General features: G+C 43.4%; 1 protein-coding gene across 1 annotated transcript in view; it reads left to right on the top strand.

The window, feature by feature from the left end:
- Tmem163 (transmembrane protein 163) overlaps positions 1 to 7,008 on the top strand; it is a 175,066-nt gene that overhangs the window by 85,183 nt on the left and 82,875 nt on the right. The window lies entirely within an intron of this gene.

The raw sequence follows: 7,008 nt of genomic DNA, 5'->3' as shown, positions 1-7,008 counted from the left end.
GGGTAGGGAAGTGGGGGGGAGGGTATGGGGGACTTTTGGGATAGCATTGGAAATGTAATTGAGGAAAATACATAATAAAAAATATTAAAAATTTAAAAAAACAGAATGTCCATGCAGACATGATCAATGTAGGTGATACAGTAGGGCTAGTCATCCACCCACTGAAAGCCATGGCCCGTGGAATGAACCAACTCTTTGGGTATCTCAATATCGTCCTTCTATCCTCTGAGACATTCAGTTTCTGTTGGTTAAGTCACCCCATTAGTGACAATTTATTATAGTTATTCCAGAATATTAATGTGCATTTAGCCTGAGATTGTGGGATTCTCCAAGGAAAGGACAGAGCCTTGGGAATAGCCCTGTCTCCAGCAAGTACCATCTTAAAGATTCCCATGGGGATTAATGCACTAACTCAGCTGTAAAACATTTTATAGTTGAGTACAAAATTTTGATTGTTACAACTTCACTGAGCATATTGTTAAAAGACTAAAGTTGGGCAAACAAGATGGCTCACCAGGCAGACTCTCACCACAAGGCCTGACCACATGAGTTCAATATTCAGGTCTCATGTGAGAGAGGGAAAGAATGACCCTTGTGCTGTTGTTGGCATGTGCAACTACATATGCATACATATAAGCAAAATAAACAAATAAGATACCTAAAGATTAGTCTATGCACTAGACCTTTCCTTGAGATGGTCATTTATGACAAAGCCTTTTCAAATGTTGGTTTATTTCACGCCTAGTCAAAGTAAATAGAATAAGTGTCTGGAATATACACAGCTACAAATGGACCCCCACCCACCCACCCACACACATGGTTCAAGGCCCATTATGAAAGAGAGGGCAGAAAGATTGTAAGACCTGGAGGTTGGGAGGTTCCAGAGAAAAACACCCATGTGTACATGGGCTGTACAAATATGAATCACTGGGATGCTATGTTGGGAGAAGGAGGTGAATCTGGGAGAAGTTGAAGGAGTGAGGAATAAATATAACTAAAATATATTTATGAAATTCTCTAAGAATTAATAAAATGTGTTTATAATGTTAGTTTATATTTAATGAATGTTTGAAAAGGAACTATTTTTTTTTGGTACATTTTTTAGTGACTTTCTTTCTTTCCCATCCTTTCATCCTTCCCTTCCTTACTCCCTCCATCCTTTCTCCTCTTCCATCTCCTCCTCTTCTTTAGACAGAGCATTGCTACAAATATCTGGTTGGCCTGATACTCTTAGATAGCTTAGGTGGTCCTTGAATTTGGGGTAATCCTCCTGTTTCAGACTCCCTAGTGCTGGGACTACAAGCATGAACTATTATCCCTAGATTAATTGTTTATCTTAATTTTGCATCATGCTTGTAAAAAATAATAACAGCAAAAGCAAAGATTCTCTGAGTGTTTTCTATATTTGTGGCATTCTGCTAGTTGTTTTTAGCGAGCTGACTCCTTTGAGTCTAGAGACTGTAAGAGCAAATGGAGGGATAGAAAGATGAAGCAGCTTGCCTAAGGGTTTTGCGAGATGATTCAATTTGCAGCTGCCTTGTGATGATCTATTAAGTCAAGAGTATGAGACTGCTATCTCTTTCCACTCCTGTTTATAGGAGAATAGGAATTTAATGGGAAAATGCAATCAATACCTTTTCATGTGATGTGGATATAATACACATAAAATGTCTGCCATGGAGCTATGAGTTTGGGGGCCAGTCTCTCAAATTCTAGTTAGACAGGATGCAAATGTTCATGAACTGTCTGACTCTGGGATAGTTGGTAGGTCCAGAGCTGGTATTATCAACTCAGTGACTGTTAGTGCATGCACACATGCATACATACATATATGGAAGTCAGAGGACAATCTTAGGTGTTAGTGCTTGCCTTCTTCTACCTTGTTTGAGGCAGGGTCTCTTTGTTAGTCACTACTGAGTACACTGGGTTAATTGGCCTTTGAGCCTCTACAGATTCATCTGTCTCTGTCTTCCATCTATTAGAGAAAGAATACTAGATTTTGAATGGTCATATTTTCATATCTGTAAGCTTTATAGAGTCATGGGTGTGTGGCAGTGAGTCCCATATGATCAAGGAGGATCAAGCTGGTGGAAAAATCTGCCTTTACTTATGTCTAACTTGAGATCCTTTCTGGCTAGACTTGGGGGTGATACCTACAATCAATAACTGTACTAGAGGTGTCATAGCCTATTCTTTCTTCCTAGCCACTCATTGCTTCTTGACTATCTGGAAGGTGACACGTCACTGCATGCTCCTACTGCCACACCTTCCTCACCATGACTGAGTGGATTCCCTCAATCTGTGACTCTGCTAGGCAAAGTCTTTCTTCCTCAAGTTGCTGAGTGTGAGTGCACATGTCTGTGTAGGTATGTGTGTTCACATGTGTGGGTAGCCCAGAAGTTGATGTCTGCTGTCTTTCTCTAGTGTTCTCTGCCTTATTTTTGAGACAGATTCTCTCACTGAACCTGGGAGTCACTGATTTTTCTAGACTAGACCATCAGCAAGCCCGAGGGAGCCTCCTGTCCCTGCTTCCACAGAACTGGAGCTACAGGTGTCCAGCACTGGGCTCATGTTTGTCTGTATGCTAGCAGCCAACTCAGGTCTTCACACTTGCAGAGCAACCATGTTCCCAATAGGTCATCAGCTCCACACGTAGGTTGCTTTTGTCAGGTATTATTACAGATGAGAGAAAAAAAATCACTAATACAACGAATGGTTTTGCGAACTTTATCTTTCAAATAAATCTTGAATATGGGTCTTCCGGAAACTTTTGGGATTTTTCACTTGTGACACTCGAAAGCATGACAGTAGATGGCTCATACAGACCATTCATTCTGTGTCCCCTGCCTGGTAGGAACTGTGGACACACACTCCTGTGGACATAGAAGTTGTGGTCTTTGTCCACGGCTAGTGGCCTTTCCTGACCCATGCTTTCTTGGCAGCATCTCAAGGGTTTGCACTGCTCTTCAGTTCCATCCCTGGCAACCATGACGAGGATGGAGAGATGGCTCAGTCTGTAAAGTGCTTACTGCACAAGCATGAGGGCCTGATTTTGGAGTCCTAGAATCTACACAAAAGCCAGGTGTGGTGGCTGTAATTCCAAAGCATGGGAGCCAGAGACACAGGGATTTTTGGGGCTTGTCAGTTAGCCACATTGCTCTTAAATGCTGAGTCATCTCCCAAACCACCTGCTTTAAAATCTTGCCCCAAAGATATGGTAAGACCCTCTTTCCAGAATTCTACAGTCTTCACTTCTTGTCCTTGTGTGTTCTCTTTCTGTCTTTGTCTCTATCTGTCTGTCTCTCTCTGTGTGTGTTCTCTCTCTCTCTCTCTCTCTCTCTCTCTCTCTCTTTGTGTATGCAAGGTGAGAGCAAACATTCATGTGGAGGCCAGAGGATAATTTTGGCTGTTGTTCCTCAAGTGTCATTCATATTTGTGCATGTGTGTGTGTGTGTGTGTGTGTGTGTTATATGCATGTGTGCAAAAGTATGCATAGATACACTAGCTGGTTTAGTGCTCGTGGAAGCTAGAGGTTGCCCTCCAAATATCTTCCTCAACTGTTTCTTTACCTTAGTTTTTGAGACAGCATCTCTCCTTAAACGTAGAACTTGCAGTTCAGCTAGACTGGCTGGCTAGTGAACCTATCTCTATATCCCCAGCGCTGGGGTGATGGGTGCGCACCTAGGCCTTGCTTTTCACATGCATGAGTCAGACACTCATGTTTGCACAGCACGCACTTTACCATCCTTAAGCCATCCTCTTAGCTCTCTACTTTTAGCTTTTGATTCAGGGTCTCTCAGTGTCTTAGAACGCTTTAACTAGGCCAGGCTGGCTGGTTAGTGAGCCATCTAGCTGTTCCTAGTGCTGGGGTTACAAGAACACACCACCACGTGGGACCTTTTTCATATAGATGTTAGGGATCAAATCCAGGTCTTCACTAGCTCTTTACTGATGGAGCCATCTCCCCAGCTCATGAGTTCTGTCTTGATTACAAATCCAATGGCTTTCCCTTTGGGTTCTGAGAGGTCTCAGCCCCATGGCTGGTTAAATTGTGTTTTCTATCAAACTGTAGGACCTTCTTGTCATGTTGCTTTCTCAAATTCATATCATCTAAATACAGATAGGAGGGTCTGTCATGTGAAGATTGGATCTGTTAGCAAAAAACTTGCCTGCCATCAAGCACACACTGTGGGCTCAGAATGCAAATGACCCTGTCACTAGAGGCTGGCACTCCAATGTTATAGTTGAGAAACTCATATTGGGACTGAGGAGTAGCTCAGAGGAGAATACTTGCCTAGCATGCTTGTGTTCTAGGTCCCCAAATGCCACTAATAAATATAGAGAAATAAAAAGACCAAGAAAAAATAAAATATGGCACAAAGATATTAACTAAATACCCTGGTTTTACCCGGCTCAGGAAGAGTGGGATGAGAATGGAAACCCGAAGAGCTGGGCTCTAACTTGATGCTGTAGGGAACCATTAGGGAATCACTAATTTTTTATACTTATTTAGTGTGTGTGTGTGTGTGTGTGTGTGTGTGTGTGTGCACATCTCACATAGTAAAACCAGAGAGCAACTTGAGGCAGTAGGTTGATTCCCTCCCTCTGCCATATGGACCCCAAATATGGAACTTAGGTGCTCAGGCTTGGCAGCAGGTGCCTTGACCTAACACTGAGACACCTAACCAGACTATTTCCATTTTCCCCCTACTCTGAATGCTTTTATTACTGAGATGTACAGGCAAAGCAAATCTAAAAAAAAATGTGTAAAAGCAAATAACACAATAAAACTAAGATACACAGTTCTGTATTGTTATCTTTATATGAGGTTATCTGCTAAGTAATGTTGCCACCCAGCTTAGTATGCCATTTAAATTCTAGTATATGAATTATTGGGATTAAACTAGTGTTCATGGTTATTGTAGTTGTACTGATATACAGCCTTAAAAATGAATAATTATATTTAAATATATTATGGAACTTTTTCCTGACCATATTTATAAAAAGGGTAATCCCAAAAATCAGGATGGCTTAGGAGACTTGCAGAGTATATTCTAGTGGGTGCATTTTCTTTTTCTACTTCTATTGACATGGGAGAGTTTAGTCCACTTGAGCCTAATAAGTATTTCCTCTGCCTTGCTCTCCCTCCTCCCCTGTAAGCTGTCCTCCCTACCCTTCCCAGAGAGGCCACTACCAACTTCTTCCCTTCAGTTGAGGGACCTCTTCTTTCCCAAAAGACACGTTCCTTCTAGATAGAGAGTGATTTTTTCTTCCTTCTCTTGGGGGCAGAGAGTTTGGCAGGGCTAATGGGCTGTATGCAAATCAGGATCCAGTGACCAGCTTGGCCTGGGGTTTCTGATCAGGTTGGGCAGATCTTTTGACATGCTTTTTGTGAAACTTCCTGCTTTTCCCCAGTCTTTGCCCTCCCTAAACCTGACTTCATGCTTTGGTAGAAGTTACAAAAACAAAGCAAATGAAAATTGTGAAGCTGTCTTGTGTTTTAGGTGAGATTACTTTATGCTGTTCTGTTGAGCTGGCTGCAGACTGCAGGTGCGATGTGCCTGCTTCCTTTCGGGCTCCTCATAGCACCAGCCTATCTTTCCCCCTTTCAGAAAGAATTGTACTTTCTAGGAAATGAGGCTCCTCTGTCTGTCATGAGGCTCTTCCTTGATGTCTCCTGTCCTCTCTCACCCTCCACCTTCACTCCCACCTCTTTTCTTTCCTTCTCATCCAACTTCTCCTCCTTCTCTTCACATCCCTTGAATGGTCTGACTGCTATAGCTCTTAGAATGTCTAACCATGCTTATACCACCACACACTCCCCTCAGCATCATGGCACCAGCAGGTACAACTGCCTTCTATTTTAGGCAGCTGCACTTTGACTGGTTGACCATGTGAAAGGATGAGTGACCCAAAGTCAGGAGAGAAACAGGAAACAGGGCAGTTGCCTCTTGAGTTCTACTGTTCATGTAAGGTTCTGTTCTTTAGTGTTCATGGGCTAATATGGAGTAGCGTACACGTTGTGTATATGTGAGCTCGCATGCAGATGGGAAAACTCAGGTCGATCCTCCTCCCAGACTGCACTCCCCTGGCTCCCAAAGCTGGAACCGCATGGGCCTCATAAAAACCCTCCTCCTCAGGGTAGGGAGACTGCTCAGTGGGCAATGTTTGCCATGCGAGCCTGAGGACCTGTTTGGATCCCCAAAGGCCACATGAAGTCCAGGGAGTAGTAGTGCAGATCTACAATCCCAGGACTCCTACACTGAGATGGGAGGCAGAGACAGGAGAATCCCCAGACGCTTAGAGGCCAGCCAGCCCAGGGTGAGTGCCAACAAAAGATCTTGTCTCTAACAAGGTGGAAGGCAAGGACTGGCACCTGGGGTTGTCCTCTGACCTCTACATATGCTCAGTGGCACTCACACCACATACATACACCACAAACACACACACCACAAACACACACATACATACAACACAAATACACCACAAACACACACACATACATACATACAACACAAACACACAGACACCACAAACACACACACAAAGACCAATGACCCCACCCCACCCTGCATGCTTGCGAAGAGTACCCTAACTGCTGCAAGAAGGCTTTACTGGGAAGAGCACAGCAGGCAGGTGGAGTAGGTGGAGATATTTAGCAAGTGGCAGGCTCTGTTCTGGGTGACTATGAGTGCTGACATTCAGTTTCTCTCACCACAGTGAGGTGGGGAATTTCAGATAGTCTGGGAAGAGTCAGGCATGGGAAGGCTTTGCAAGGAGGCACTTAAGGAGAAGGTGTGAAAACTCTGCAGGCTTGACTCCTCAGTAATTAGAAAAATTGTAATTGGTTTTCAAGAAGAGAGCTACTTGAGCTCTTGGGTCTCTCTGTTCTTGCTCCAAATAGCTGCTTTTGCAGACAGCAGCTCAGTTTTAATAGTTTAAAAAAGAAAAGAAAAGAGAGAGAGAGAGAGAGAGAGAGAGAGAGAGAGAGAAAGAAGAAGAAGAAGA

Source organism: Mus caroli, chromosome 1, assembly GCF_900094665.2.
Source record: "Mus caroli chromosome 1, CAROLI_EIJ_v1.1, whole genome shotgun sequence".
NCBI classification, from domain to species: Eukaryota; Metazoa; Chordata; class Mammalia; order Rodentia; family Muridae; genus Mus; species Mus caroli.
Note: the sequence above shows the minus strand (reverse complement) of the source record. Positions and strands in the feature narration are given on the sequence as shown.